We start from the raw sequence: 14,746 nt of genomic DNA on the forward strand, positions 1-14,746 counted from the left end.
GAGGAGGTAACAAGAAAGAGAGTAAAGAAAAGGAAGGCACCATTACAGAAAGAAATAGGGATGGGCGGTGAAGGGAGTGTGGAAAATTTTCCCTCTCTTCCTCCTTTGCTTTTTGTCTTCCTTCCCCCCTCCCACTTTCCTTTTGTCTCCTCCTACCTCCTACCCTCCCACTTTATCCTTTTCTTATTTTCTTCATTCCTCCTCCTACCATTTCTTCATCCTCTTTCCTTTTCTCAAATATTTCATTGTATTAAAGTTTATTAGCCTCTCCTCTCTTCGTTTCCCTTCTTTTTTCCTATTTTCTATTCATTTATCTTTTCCGTTTTAGTATGTGCCTCTCTTTTCCATTTGCCTTCCTCTCTTCCCTTTCTCAAAAGAAAAAAAACTCCTCTTCCTCCCTTTCCCTACCCCATCCAACCCTCTATTTATCCTCCCCTTCCCCTCTTTATTCGTTTTCTACTCTCCCCTTCTCTACCCTTCCATACTCCTTTCCTTACTGTATCCTTCCACCACTCCCTTCCCTTCCTTCGCCCCGTCTCCATACAGTCCTTTCCTCGTCCCAGCACCATTCTCTTGCACAAATCTCGGCTCATACACCTTCCCATTTTTCCCTTTCCTTTATACATTTATTTTTTTCCCTTTCATTTCCTCTTTATTTTCTCCCACTTTTCCTCCCAATGTTTTCCCCTATTTTTTTTATCTAGTTAATTTTCTTCATATTTCTTCTCGTTATTCTTAGCTCGATTTCTTTCTTCACATATTTCCGGCTTCCATTTTTTCTCATCCAGTTTCATTTCGTTTTTCCTTTTTTCTCCAGATTTTTTCTCCACCTGTTTTACCTTCGTATATTCCCCCCCCCCCCCTCAAACACAATCTACGGAAATGATTCATCACTTTTCACTTCCTTTTCCTTCCCTGCCTTCCTTCCCTTCCTCCAAATGGTCTTCTTAATATAACAACTTCCATTCATTCGTTTCTCTCTCTCTTCCTCTCTTCTTCCTCTCTAAAAAATAACAGCCTTTCAACGTTCCTCTTCTTTAGGCGGAGTAGCTAGGAAGACACCTACCGAACGGGCGCAAGCCACTCCCAGTGAGGTATATATGGGAAGTGAGGAGGGTCCTTAAGCCCTCCAAAGACCCTTCCCATGTCCTTATTAACCGTTTCCCTATTGTCTCACCAACACCAGAGAGTAGTTCAGCATGCTCTCTAAAGAGCCTCGGAGTCCCCGTCTTGGGGGGCAAATTTCCCCTAGGCCTAACTTTCTGGCTGCCGACCTGAGAGGTGTCTTCATAACTCCTCGAACCTCTTTCTTGTCAATTTCTGCAGCATTCGCAGTCATCGTTCTAATTTTAATTCTGTGGAACACCATCTCTCCTCCTCTAAACCTCACCTTCTCTTCCTCACCGAAACACAGGTTTCTGAGGCTACTGACAGCAATATCTACTCTGTTCCCTCCTACTGTCTCTATCCTAAATTTCAATCCAAAGCTGGATGTTGCGCCTACGTGCGCAACGACGTCACTTGCTGTCGTGCCCACGACCTTGACTCTCCTGAATTTTCCAGCATCTGGCTAAGACTTCATTGTCATTTTATTACTAAATATATTCGTGCTATTTATCTCTCGCCTAACTCTACTAACTATGTAAAATTCTTTGACTACTTGAACTCTAAAGTAGAGCACATTTTGACCCACTCTCCCTTCGCTGAAATCTCCATCCTAGGAGATTTCAATGTTCACCACCAGCTTTGGCTTTCATCCTCTTTCACTGACCAGCCTGGTGAACAAGCCTACAACCTTGCTCTCATCAGTGACCTAGAACAGCTGGTTCAGCACCCTACACGTATTCCCGACCGTCTCGGAGACCGGCCCAACATTCTAGACCTCTTCCTTACCTCTATCCCTTCTGTTTACTCTGTCAAACTGTTCTCTCCGTTGGGCTCATCCGATCACAACCTTGTTTATGTATCCTGTCCTAACGCTCCTGTACACTCTCTGGACCCACCGAAGAGGCGATGCTATGGCATTTTGCTTCAGCTCGGTGGGATGACCTGAGGATGTACTTTCCGATATCCGTGGAATGACCACTAATTCCAGGGTAGAGACCCTCTGTGTGTAGCATTACAGAGGTAATTGTCTCTGGAATGGAGGAACTCATTCCACGTACTTTCTCTACTTGTCATGCTAAAAAGCCTTGGTTTAATCACGCTTGTTCTCGTGCTGTCAAGATAGAGAGGCAGCTCACAAAAGGTACCAGAGCCTTCGAACTCCCGCTAACCATGATCTTTACATTTCCGCCCGGAATCGTGCCAAATCTATTCTCCGACTTACCAAAAACTCCATTGATAGAAAATGCCAAAACCTTGATTTTTATAATTCTCCCCGTGACTTCTGGCATCTAGCTAAAAACATCTCCAACTTCACTTCTTCATCTTTCCCTCCTCTCCTTATTCCTGATGGCAACACCGCCGTCCCATCTATCTCTAAGGCTGAACTCTTTCCTCAGACTTTATCTAAAAACTCCACTCTGGACGATTCTGGGCATATTCCTCCTACTCATCCCCCCTCTGACTCCTTTTTGCTTGTTATTAAGATTCTTAAGAATGATATTTTCTATGCCCTCTCTGGCCTGAATCCACAGTAGGCTTATGGACCTGATGGAGTGCCTCCTATCGTCCTTAAAAACTATGCTTCCGTGCTGACACCCTGCCTGGTTAAACTCTTTCGCCTCTGCCTGTCAACATCTACCTTTCCCTCCTGCTGGAAATATGCCTTCATACAGCCTGTGCCTAAGAAGGGTGACCGTTCCAATCCTTCAAACTACCGACTTGTAGCTTTACTTTCTTGTCTATCTAAAGCTTTTGAATCAATCCTAAACGGAAGATTCAAAAGCACCTTTCCACTTCTGACCTTCTATTTGATCGCCAGTATGGGTTCCGCAAGGGCGTTCTGCTCACGATCTTGTACTTCCTAACTGACTCTTGGTCATCCTCTCTTAGCCGTTTCGGCGAAACCTTTGCTATTGCGCTGGACATATCTAAAGCCTTTGATAGGGTACCTTTATCTCCAGTTTCCTTTCTGACCGTTCTATTTCTGCTGTGGTAAACGGTCACTGTTCTTTCCCTAAACCTATTAACAGTGGTGTCCCGCAAGGTTCTAGCCTATCTCCCACTCTCTTTCTCTTGTTCATTGATGATCTTCTTTCCAAAACGAACTGTCATATCCATTCTTACGCCGATGACTCCACTCTACATTACTCAACTTCTTTTAATAGAAGACCCACCCTACAGGAACTAGACGATTCCAGGCTGGAGGCTGCAGAAGGCTTTGCCTCTGACCTTACTATTATTTCTGATTGGGGCAAGAGTAACCTGGTGTCCTTCAACGCCTCAAAAACATAGGTTTTCCACCTATCCACTCGACACAATCTTCCAAACAACTATCCCCTATTCTTTGACAACACTCAGGTCATCCTCGGTCTATCCTTAATTCAAAATCTCAACTTGAAACTTCATATCTCTTTTCTTACTAAATCAGCTTCCTCAAGGCTGGGAGTTCTGTACCGTCTCCGCCTGTTCTTCTCCCCCGTACAGTTGCTATCCATTTACAGAGGCCTTCTCCGCTTTCGTATGGAGTATGCATCTCACGTGTGGGGGGGCTCCAATAACACAGCCCTCCTGGACAGAGTGGAGTCTAAGGCTCTCGTCTCATCAGTTCTCCTCATACTGAAAGTCTTCTACCTCTTAAAGTCCGCCGCCATGTTGCCTCTCCTTCTATCTTTTATCGATATTTTCATGCTGACTGCTCTTCTGAACTTGCTAACGGCATGCCTCCCCTCCTCTCGCGGCCCCGCTGCACACGACTTTCTACTCATGCTCATCCCTATACTGTCCAAACCCCTTATGCAAGAGTTAACCAGCATCTTCATTCTTTCATCCTTTACACTGGTAAACTCTGGAACAGCCTTCCTTCTTCTATATTTCTTCCTGCCTTTGACTTGAATTCTTTCAAGAGGAGGGTATCAAGACACCTCTCCTCCCGATATTGACCTCTCTTTTGGCCGCTCATAACTTTTGCCCTTGAGCTGTTTCTTTAGCTGTAAAAAAAAATTATCCCCCTTGTCTCATCTGTTTCTTCTCTTTCTCTATTTCTCTTTTCCTTCACTTTCTTTTCCCTTCAAATACAACACGACAAACGACTCACCCATTCAATCTAACATTTGTTATTTTTTTGTCCTTTTCTTCCCCTATTTATCTATCCCTTTATATGCTTTTTTTTTCCTAACTCCTTCCACTCCCACTCTCCCACTGTTCTCCCATTCTCCCACTGTTATCCCACTCTCCCACTGTTATCCCACTCTCTCACTGTTCTCCGACTCCCCCACTGTTCTCCCACTCTCCCACACATCTCGCCCCTTCCTTATTTTCCTGCCGCTTCACGCCCGCCTTCTTATCTCCCTCAATACGGAACTCATCTCCCTTTTATCTCTCTTTCTCTCCATCCATATACTTCCTCCTTCATGGTCCTCATTCCCCTTTTGTCCATCTTGCCATAACACCCCCCACCTCCTCCTCCTCCTCCTTCTCCTCCTCTTCCTCCTTTTCCTCCTCCTTTTCCTCCTCCTCCTCCTCCTTCGTTATCAGAGAGAGACAGCATAGCCAAGCCGCGTTGATCTAGGTCTTGGAGGAGGAGGAGGAGGAGGAGAAGAAAAATATAAGCAGTGAATTGGAGCGAAGACTATGAGTATGTAGGAAGCAAAGCTAGAGAAAAATGGAGTTAAAAGGGAATGGGAATGGGGGTGGGAGGAGAGAGAAATATAAAATAAAGAGAATAAGAATAGAAAGAGACGGAACAGAAAAATGAAAAGAAAGAAGCAAATGTGTAGGCAGGAAGAGTGGAAGGAGAGGGAAGTGAGAAGGAAAAGGAAACTACGAAGGAAGGAAATAATTGAGAGGAAAGAAAGGATGATGGTGATTGTGATGGTGATGTGGTGGTGATTGTGGTGATGACACTGGTAGTGGTGGTGGTGGTGTTTGTAATAGTGGCGGTGGTGATGGTGATGATGGTGATTCTGATGGTGATGTGGTGGTGCTTGTGGTGATGACACTGGTAGTGGTGGTGTTGTTTGTAGTAGTGGTGATGGTGATGATGGTGATGATGGTGATGTGGTGGTGCTTGTGGTGATGACACTGGTAGTGGTGTTGTTGTTTGTAGTAGTGGTGATGGTGATGATGGTGATGTGGTGGTGCTTGTGGTGATGACATTGGTAGTGGTGGTGTTGTTTGTAGTAGTGTTGATGGTGATGATGGTGATTGTGATGGTGATGATGGTGATTGTAATGGTGATGTGGTGGTGCTTGTGGTGATGACACTGGTAGTGGTGGTGGTGGTGTTTGTAATAGTGGTGATGGTGATGATGGTGATGATGGTGATGTGGTGGTGTTGTTTGTAGTAGTGACGATGGTGATGATGGTGATGATGGTGATTGTGATGGTGATGATGGTGATTGTAATGGTGATGTGGTGGTGCTTGTGGTGATGACACTGGTAGTGGTGGTGGTGGTGTTTGTAATAGTGGTGATGGTGATGATGGTGATTCTGATGGTGATGTGGTGGTGCTTGTGGTGATGACACTGGTAGTGGTGTTGTTGTTTGTAGTAGTGGTGGTAGTGATGGTGATGTGGTGGTGCCCGTGGTGATGACACTGGTATAATAGTAGTGGTGGTGTTTGTGGTGGTGGGGTAATGGTTATGGTGGTGGAGGTGGCTGTGGTGATTCTGGTTGTAGTGAGGTGGTGGGGTAATGGTTATGGTGGTGGAGGTGGATGTGGTGATTCTGGTTGTAGTGAAGGTGGTGGGGTAATGGTTATGGTGGTGGAGGTGGCTGTGGTGATTCTGGTTGTAGTGAAGGTGGTGGGGTAATGGTTATAAGAACATAAGAACATAAGAACGCAGGAGTCTGCAAGAGGCCGGTAGGCCTGTACGAGGCAGCTCCTTTGACCCTAAGCTCCCGTGTATCTAACCCCACCTAATATCGCTGTCCATGAATTTATCTAGTCTATTTTTGAATGTGACAATTGTATTGGCACTCACCACATGACTGCTAAGCCTATTCCACTCATCCACCACCCTATTAGTAAACCAATTTTTGCCTATGTCCCTGTTGAATCTGAATTTATCCAGTTTAAACCCGTTACTTCGTGTCCTACCCGGTTCTCTTACCAACAAAACCTTATGAATGTCTCCCTTATTAAAGCCCTTCATCCATTTATAAACCTCGATCATGTCTCCACGCACCCTTCGCCTTTCTAGAGAATGCAAGTTTAACTGTTTGAGTCTTTCCTCATATGGCAAGTTTCTCAACCCCTGAATCATCTTAGTCATCCTCCTCTGCACCGATTGTAACATTTTGATATCCATTCTATAGTAGGGTGACCAGAACTGAACCGCATAGTCAAGATGAGGTCTAACTAATGCTAAATATAGTTTGAGGAAGACTTCGGGGCTTCTGTTGCTTACGCTCCTTGAAATAATCCCAGTACCCTATTAAGCTCGATTTCTAGCTTGAATGCATTGTGCCTTGGACGGAGATCAGAGCTCACTAAGACCCTAAATCCTCTCCTTTTAGACCTACTTATGAGAGTGTCATTTAAGCAATAGTTATGTGAGGGTTGTTCCTACCTACACTCAGAATACTGCACTTCCCTACATTGAACTCCATCTGCCATTTATCCACCCAGTCATATAATCTGTTGAGTTCACCTTGGAGAATACTAGCGTCCTGATCCGACTCAATTACTCTACCGATCTTGGTATCATCTGCAAATTTACTAACATCACTACTAATTCCTGTGTCTAAGTCATTGATATAAATAATAAGCAAAAGTGGACCTAATACCGAACCTTGTGGGACCCCACTCGTAACACATCCCCAGTCAGATCTTTTACCATTGATTTGCACTCTTTGCTTCCTATTGCTAAGCCACGCCTTGACCCAGTTCAAAACTTTACCCTCTACTCCGTGAGCCTGTAATTTTAAGCAACAGTCGTTGGTGAGGAACTTTGTCAAACGCTTTACTAAATCAAAGATAGATTACATCATAATTTTCATCTCTGTCAACCGCCTCAAATACTTTTAGTGTAGAAGGACAAGAGATTGGTGAGGCATGACCTACCTTTTGTGAACCCATGCTGCGAGTCGTGAATTAAGCTATGTTTCTCTAAATGCTCCCGAATGTTCCTGGCTATTATGGACTCCAGCATCTTCCCTATAACCGATGTTAAGCTAATTGGGCGATAGTTTGAAGCAACTGACCTGTCCCCTTTTAAAATCGGCGTCACATTAGCTACTTTCCATGGGCTCGGCACATAGTTAGTATTTACCGACATCTTAAAGATGTCGGTTGGTAGATCACTGATTATATCACCTAGCTCCTTTAATACCCTCGGAAATATCCCGTCAGGACCGGCGACTTGTTCTTCTTAAGCTATCTATCTCATCATGAACTACTTGCCTGGTAATGATTATATCCCTCAATTTATCGCCATCCCCGCCCTCGTACACCTGAACTCTTTCCGGTATAGTCGTTCGATCCTCCTGTGTGAATACTGACAGGAAGTAGTCGTTCAACAATGTGCTCATATTTTCGTAATTTTCTACTAGCTCCCCTGTGTTTGATTTCAGCGGTCCAATTTTCTCCCGTGTTTTGTTCTATACATCTGAAAGAAGCCCTTAGGGTTACTTTTCGCCTCATTTGCTACTTTGATCTCATAGTTCTTTTTTGCTATCCTGGTGTTTTTCTTAACTAATCTAGATAGTTCGACGTACCGGCCCCTGAGATGTGTTTCCCCATTCTTTATTTTCTGATAAATTCCTTCTTTAACCCAATCTCGTGTTTTAGTCCACGAGTCATCCACTTAGGATCATTGTTTTCTTTCTAAGTGTTCGCTGTGGTATATGCTGTTCTTGCCTCTACTATTACTCTAACTAAATTATTGTAAGACATTTCTACCTGGTTCTCCTGGCTCTCCAATCCGCAGTTCTGGCCCTCATGAATCCCTAAATTATCCCAGTTTACCTTCAAGATATCTTCGAAGCCCCTCGTAGTTTGCTCTTCTAAAATCTGGTACTAACACTGGGTTTGGATCACGGGTTACCATGATCTAACCTAAAACGAACCGTTCTGTGATCACTATTTCCTAACTCTCCGCCCACCTCCAACTCACGTAGCAAGTTCCCATTATTGGTTAGGACTAAGTCTAATATGTTATCTCCTCTGGTAGGCTCAGTAACTACCTGCTTAAGGAAATTATCTTGTATAACTTCAAGAAAGTCCTCACTTCCAGGTCACCCACTAGATCTTCCCAGTCTATATTCCTATAATTAAAGTCCCCCATTACACAGACATTTCTACTCATACTCGCCCTGCCAATCTCCTGTAGTAATATACTCGTGTCCTGCCTGTTAAGGTTGGGTGGCCTGTATATAACTCCTAGAGTTAGTTTTTCTTTCCCTTTGTAAACGTCCACCCAAACTGATTCTGAATCCATGTTAGTTTTTACTGAGTTGTTAACTAAACATTTAAGTGAGTCTTTAACATATAGCGCAACTCCACCTCCTTTCTGCCCCTTCTGTCTTTGTGAAACATCTGATAACGTTATTTCAAATTCTGACCTAAAATTTCTATTAGCAAAGTCTATCCATGTCTCAGTGATCGCTATTATGTCAAAATTTTCTGAACAAGCTTCACCCCTTAGTAAGTCTATCTTGTTTCTGAGGCTCCTGCTGTTAGTATAGAAGATTCTTAGCCCGTCCTCTGTTACTCCTCTAGAATTACTTCTAAGCTGCCTGGTTATATTATGAGCTAGATGTCCCCTCCCATTACTCCTCCCATTGCTCCCATTACTCTTCCCCCCCTCGCCTATACTAAAAAATCCCTCAGGGTACCAAGTGCTCGCTCAAGGGAGTCTGAGAGAGCCTCAACACCCTTGAACGTCAAGTGTATCCCGTCACGGGCGTAGAGGGCGTCGTTGCCAAAGAAGAGGTCCCAATTGTCGACGAACAGCCACCCATTGCGCTCGCAGTGCTCAGCAAGTCTGCTGTTCACTGCTATCGCCCTGGACAGCCATCCATCGCCAACGCCCCTCCTTGGCAGGACGCCACACACTACTGGTGACCCACCAGCGTCACGTATCCTGCCTAACAATTCTCTAAAACGCCTGAGAAGGTCCTCGCTTTTGAGAAACGTCGTTTCCGCCACAGCTGAGAAAGACAATGGGGTTCGATCCTCGCTTGCCATACACGCCTCAATCCTGTCTGATGTATGGCCCACCCCTGCCCTGAAACACCCTCGTCCTGTTCTTATCCTTGGAGCAAAATACCTGTCAACATAACGAACCTGACTATCACCAACAACAAGAACCCGACATGGTCGGAGGGGGGGCCTGGGGGGGGGGGTGAGGGGGGGCGGGGAGAGCGGGAAGGGAGGGGAGGGACCTGCTGTGAAGAACGAGGAGAAATTGTGGAAGAGGTGGAAGGTGGAAAGGGGGAGGAGGAGGAGGAAGAGGAGAAAGGGAGGGTGAGGGTGGTGGAGGGAGGAATGGACGAGGAGAGGGGAGGAGGAAGAGGGGGAAAGGGAAGGTAAGGGACAGGTGTTGGAGGGAGGGACGGACGAGGAGAGGGAGGAGGACAAGGAGGAGAAAGAGGAGAGGAGGAGGAGGAGGGGGAGGAGAGCGGGAAGGGGAGGGGGGACGGAAGAGGAAGGCGAGGAGAGGCGGAGAGGAGAGGAGGGAGGAGGAGGAGGAGGAGGAGGAGGAGGAGGAGGAGGAGGAGGAAGGAGGAGGGTGAAGGGAGAGTGAGGTGGGAGGAGGGACGGACGAGGAGAGGAGGAAGAGGGGGAGGTGAAGGACAGGTGTGGGAGGAGGGAGCGAAGAGGCGGAGGACAAGGAGGAGGAAGAGGGAGGAAGAGGAGGAGGTGGGCGGGGAGAGGGGAGGGGGGGAGCGGAGGAGGAGGAGGAGGAGGAGGAGGAGGAGGAGGAAGAGGAGGAAGAAGAGAGAAGGAGGGTGGGAAGCAGGAGATCAGGAGATGGTCGAGGAGGAGGAGGAGGATGGGAGGGGCTGCTGTGTGGTTGAAGACAATACTAGGGGAGGAGGACGAGGAAGAAGAGGAAGAGGAGGGGGAGGAGGACGAGGAAGAAGAGGAAGAGGAAGGGAGGAGGAGGAGGCGGGAACTTGTTGCTGCTGCACTAACCAGTAAGTGTACCTGGGCGAGAGTCGTAACCTATTCTCTAACTTATGATCCTGATCATCCTTCTGAGTCTTAACGCAGAACCTACAAACGTCCTTGGAAAAGAAAGTACTGCTTGGCCATGCGAAGGCCACACCCAGAACAACGCTTGAGGACGTCATGGTGAAGATATGGGCGAGACAAGACGGAACAATTAGGCGCGTTAAGACGATAACAAAGTACGCAGCTGCGGTAGGTCGTCAGGTCAAAAATGTGTATCTGGGAAAACAAACCAACAGCTGCTGTGAGGTCGTCAGGTCAAAATGTGTATCTAGGAAAACAAACCAACAGCTGCGGTGAGGTCGTCAGGTCAAAATGTGTATCTAGGAAAACAAACCACAGCAGCTGCTGCGGGTCGCAGTCAGGTCAATTCCCAGGGGGAAAAGGGTGTCTCTCGGGTAAAAAGGCGCGGTTATTTCTACCACCAAGACAAAACATAGGCCAATATTAATGTACTGAGAAATCACTTATGTAAAGAAGATAATAACTGTGTTCACTAGGTTTGCGCGGAAAGTGGATTATCTAGTGTTTTTTGTGTGGACTTAGAAATTAACGTAGCTTGGCGCGCCTGATTCACGTAGTCCTATTATCACAGCACAGTAAAGTATCCTAATAATAGAAGGAGAAGAAAACACAAAAGCAATATAAAAAAAACACAAAAGCAATATAAAACCGTGTAGCACTGGGTTGGCGTGAAAGAATGTTGAATTTAGTGTAGATGTGGGAAGCTTAATACACTTGTCCTAGGAGTAACTGTGGATCACTATCTAACTAAGTAAATACTAAATCAGAACACTTAGCGGTCTGTAGTAGAAGGCAGGGTAATCCTCCTGGTTATGTAGTCCTCCAGTACAGCAGCAGTTACACAGAAGCACAGAACGACTCAAACCGCGAAAGCAGAGGGAAAACAGAGGAAAGAGCGAGTTGGCACCACACAGCAGCGGGGCAAAGTCACGTGTGAACCCAAGGAAGGTCGCGCGCTGACTGAAGGAAGGTCGCGCGCTGACTGAAGGAAGGTCGCGCGCTGACTGCTGACTGACTATGGTGGTGGAGGTGGATGTGGTGATTCTGGTTGTAGTGAAGGTGGTGGGGTAATGGTTATGGTGGTGGAGGTGGAGGTGGTGATTTTGATTGTAGTGAGGTGGGGGGCACCATAAGGGTGGTGGAGGTGGGATGTGGTGATTCTGGGTTGTGAAGTGAAGGTGGTGGGGTAATGGTTATGGTGGTGGAGGTGGGGTGTAGATTTTGATTGTAGTGAGGTGTAGGGTAATGGTTATGGTAGGAGGTATGGTGATTGGTTGCAGTGAAGGTAGGTAATGGTGGTGGAGGTGGATGTGGTGATTATGGTTGTAGTGAAGTGGTGGGGTAGTGGTTATGGTGGTGGGAGGTGGATGGTGATTTTGGTTGTAGTGAGGTGGTGGGTAATGGGTTATGGTGTGGTGGAGGTGGCTGGTGATTCTGTGTGGTTGTAGTGAGGTGTGGTGGGGGTATGGTTATGGTGGTGGAGGGTGGATGTGGTGATTCTGGTTGTAGTGAAGATTGGTGGGGTGAAAAGTGGTTATGAGTGGTGGGTGGTTGTGGTTTTGCTCTTTTCCTTATACAGTTGTTGAGGTGTTTTTGTATCTATTTTTTTATTCCACAGCCATTTGTTTCGTCCTGCAAATATTGTTGTTGTTTGTTGTTCTTGTTGATATTCTTCTTTTCTTTGTTATCTTGTGTATTGCGGGTTTCTTTTATTTTTTCTTTGGTTATTGATGTAGAAGATGTGCGTGTGTGTGTGTGTGTGTGTGTTGTCTTGCAGTGTGTGTGTGTGTGTGTGTGTGTGTGTGTGTGTGTGTGTGTGTGTGTGTGTGTGTGTGTGTGTGTGTGTGTGTGGTGGCGTGTCAATGTGTCTGTTTGTGTGTTGGTGTGTGTGTGTGTGTGTGTGTGTGTGTGTGTGTGTGTGTGTGTGTGTGTGTGTGTGTGTGTGTGTGTTTGTTCTTGCAATGTGTGTGTGTGTTTATTTACTGCAATGTGTGTGTGTGTGTGTGTGTGTGTGTGTGTGTGTGTGTGTGTGTGTGTGTGTGTGTGTGTGTGTGTGTGTGTGTGTGTGTGTGTTTGTGTGGATGTGGGTGTGTGGGTGGGTGTGGGTGTGGGTGGGTGGGTGGGTGTGGGTGTGGGTGTATGTGTGTGTGGATTTCTTGCAATGTGTGTGTGTGTGTGGGGGTGTATTTGTGTGTGGATTTCTTGCAATGTGTGTGTGTGTGTGTGTGGGGGGGGGGTATGTGGTGTTGATTTCTTGCAATGTGTGTGTGTGGGGGGTGTATTTGGGTGTGGATTTCCTGTAATGTGTGTGTGTGTGTGTGTGGGGGGGGCGGTATCTGGGTGTGGTTCTTGCAATGAGGTGTGTGTGGGGAGGGTATTTGGTGTGGTTCTTGCAATGTGTGTGTGTGTGGAGGGTTGTGTTGGGTGTGGTTCTTGCAATGTGTGTGTGTGTGGGGGGAGGGAGGGTATTTGGGTGTGGTTCTTGCAATATGTGTATGTGTGTGTGTGGAGGGGTGTTGGGTGTGGTTCTTGCAATGTGTGTGTGTGTGGGGGTGTTGGGTGTGGATTTCTTGCAATGTGTGTGTGTGGGGGAGTTGTTGGGTGTGGTTCTTGCAATGTGTGTGTGTGTGGGGGAGGGTGTGTGTTGGTGTGGATTTCTTGCAATGTGTGTGTGTGTGGGGGGATTGAGTTGTGCAATGTGTGTGTGGGGTGGGTGTTTGGGTGTGGATTTCTTGCAATGTGTGTGTGTGTGGGGGGTGTATTTGGGTGTGGATTTCTTGCAAGTGTTGTGTGTGTGGGGGGGTGTATTTGGAGTGTGGATTTTTTGCAATGTGTGTGTGGGGGTATGTTGGGTGGTTCTTGCAATGTGTGTTATTGGGGGGGGTGTGTTGGGTGTATGGTTCTTCTTGCAATGTGTGTGTGTGTGTGTGGGGTGTGTGTATTTGGGTGTGGATTTCTTGCAATGTGCGTGTGTGTGGTGGGGGGTGTGTTGGGTGTGGTTCTTGCAATGTGTGTGTGTGTGGGGGGGAAATTTGGGTGTGGTTCTTGCAATGTGTGTGTGTGGGGAGGGGTGTTTGGTGTGGACTTCTTGCAATGTGTGTGTGTGTGGTGGGGGTGTTGGGTGTGGTTCTTGCAATTGTGTGTGTGTGTGGGGGTATGTGGGTGTGGTTCTTGCAATGTGTGTGTGGGGGGGGGGGGGGTATGTGGGTGTGGATTTCTTGCAATGTGTGTGTGGGGGGGGGGGTATTTGGGTGTGGATTTCTTGCAATGTGTGTGTGTGTGGGGGGGGGTATTTGGGTGTGGATTTCTTGCAATGTGTGTGTGTGTGGGGGGGGGGGTATGTTGGGTGGTATTTCTTGCAATGTGTGTGTGTGTGGGGGGAGTATTTGGGTGTGGATTTCTTGCAATCTGTGTATGTGGGGGGTTGTATTTGGGTGTGGTTCTTGCAATGTGTGTGTGTGGGGGGGTGTGTTGGGTGTGGTTATTGCAATGTGTGTGTGTGTGGGGGGGGGTATTTGGGTGTGGATTTCTTGCAATGTGTGTGTGTGTGGGGGGGGGGGGATATTTGGGTTTGGATTTATTGCAATGTGTGTGTGTGGGGGGGGGGTATTTGGGTGTGGTTCTTACAATGTGTGTGTGTGGGGGGTGTGTTGGGTGTGGTTCTTGCAGTAATGTGTGTGTGGGGGTTGTATTTGGGTGTGGTTCTTACAATGTGTGTGTGTGTGGGATGTATTTGGGTGTGGATTTCTTGCAATGTGTATGTGTGGGGGAGTGTATTTGGGTGTGGATTTCTTGCAATGTGTGTGTGTGTGTGTTGAGGGGGTGGGGGGGGTGTTGGGTGTGGATTTCTTGCAATGTGTGTGTGTGGGGTGGGGGTGGGGTGGGTATTTGGGTGTGGTTCTTGCAATGTGTGTGTGTGGGGGTGGGTGGGTTTGTGTGTTGGGTGTGGATTTCTTGCAATGTGTGTGTGTGTGTGGGGGGTGTTGGGTGTGGATTTCTTGCAATGTGTGTGTGTGGGGGGTGTTGGGTGTGGTTCTTGCAATGTGTGTATGTGGGGGGTAGGGGTGTTGGGTGTGGATATCTTGCAATGTGTGTGTGGGGGTGTATTTGGGTGTGGATTTATTGCAATGTGTGTGTGTGGGGGTGTATGTTGGGTGTGGATTTCTTGCAGTGATGTGTGTGTGTGTGGGGGGGGGGATATTTGGGTGTGGTTGTTGCAATGTGTGTGAGGGGGGGGTGTATTTGGGTGTGGATTTTTTGCTATGTGTGTGTGTGGGGGGGGGGGGGGGTATTTGGGTTTGTATTTCTTGCAATGTGTGTTTGTGGGGGTGTACTTGGGTGTGGATTTCTTGCAATATGTGTGTGGGTGTATTTGGTGTGTGGTTCTTTGCAGTAATGTGTGTGTGTGTGTGGGGGGGTATTTGGGTGTGGATTTCTTGTA

The 14,746-nt window shown here is 47.0% G+C and overlaps 1 protein-coding gene across 1 annotated transcript in view; it reads right to left on the reverse strand.

Annotated features, from left to right (window-relative positions):
* LOC127006703 (uncharacterized) overlaps positions 1-14,746 on the reverse strand; it is a 56,723-nt gene that overhangs the window by 12,944 nt on the left and 29,033 nt on the right. The window lies entirely within an intron of this gene.

The sequence above is a fragment of the Eriocheir sinensis genome, chromosome 1, assembly GCF_024679095.1.
Source record: "Eriocheir sinensis breed Jianghai 21 chromosome 1, ASM2467909v1, whole genome shotgun sequence".
In the NCBI taxonomy this organism is placed as follows: domain Eukaryota; kingdom Metazoa; phylum Arthropoda; class Malacostraca; order Decapoda; family Varunidae; genus Eriocheir; species Eriocheir sinensis.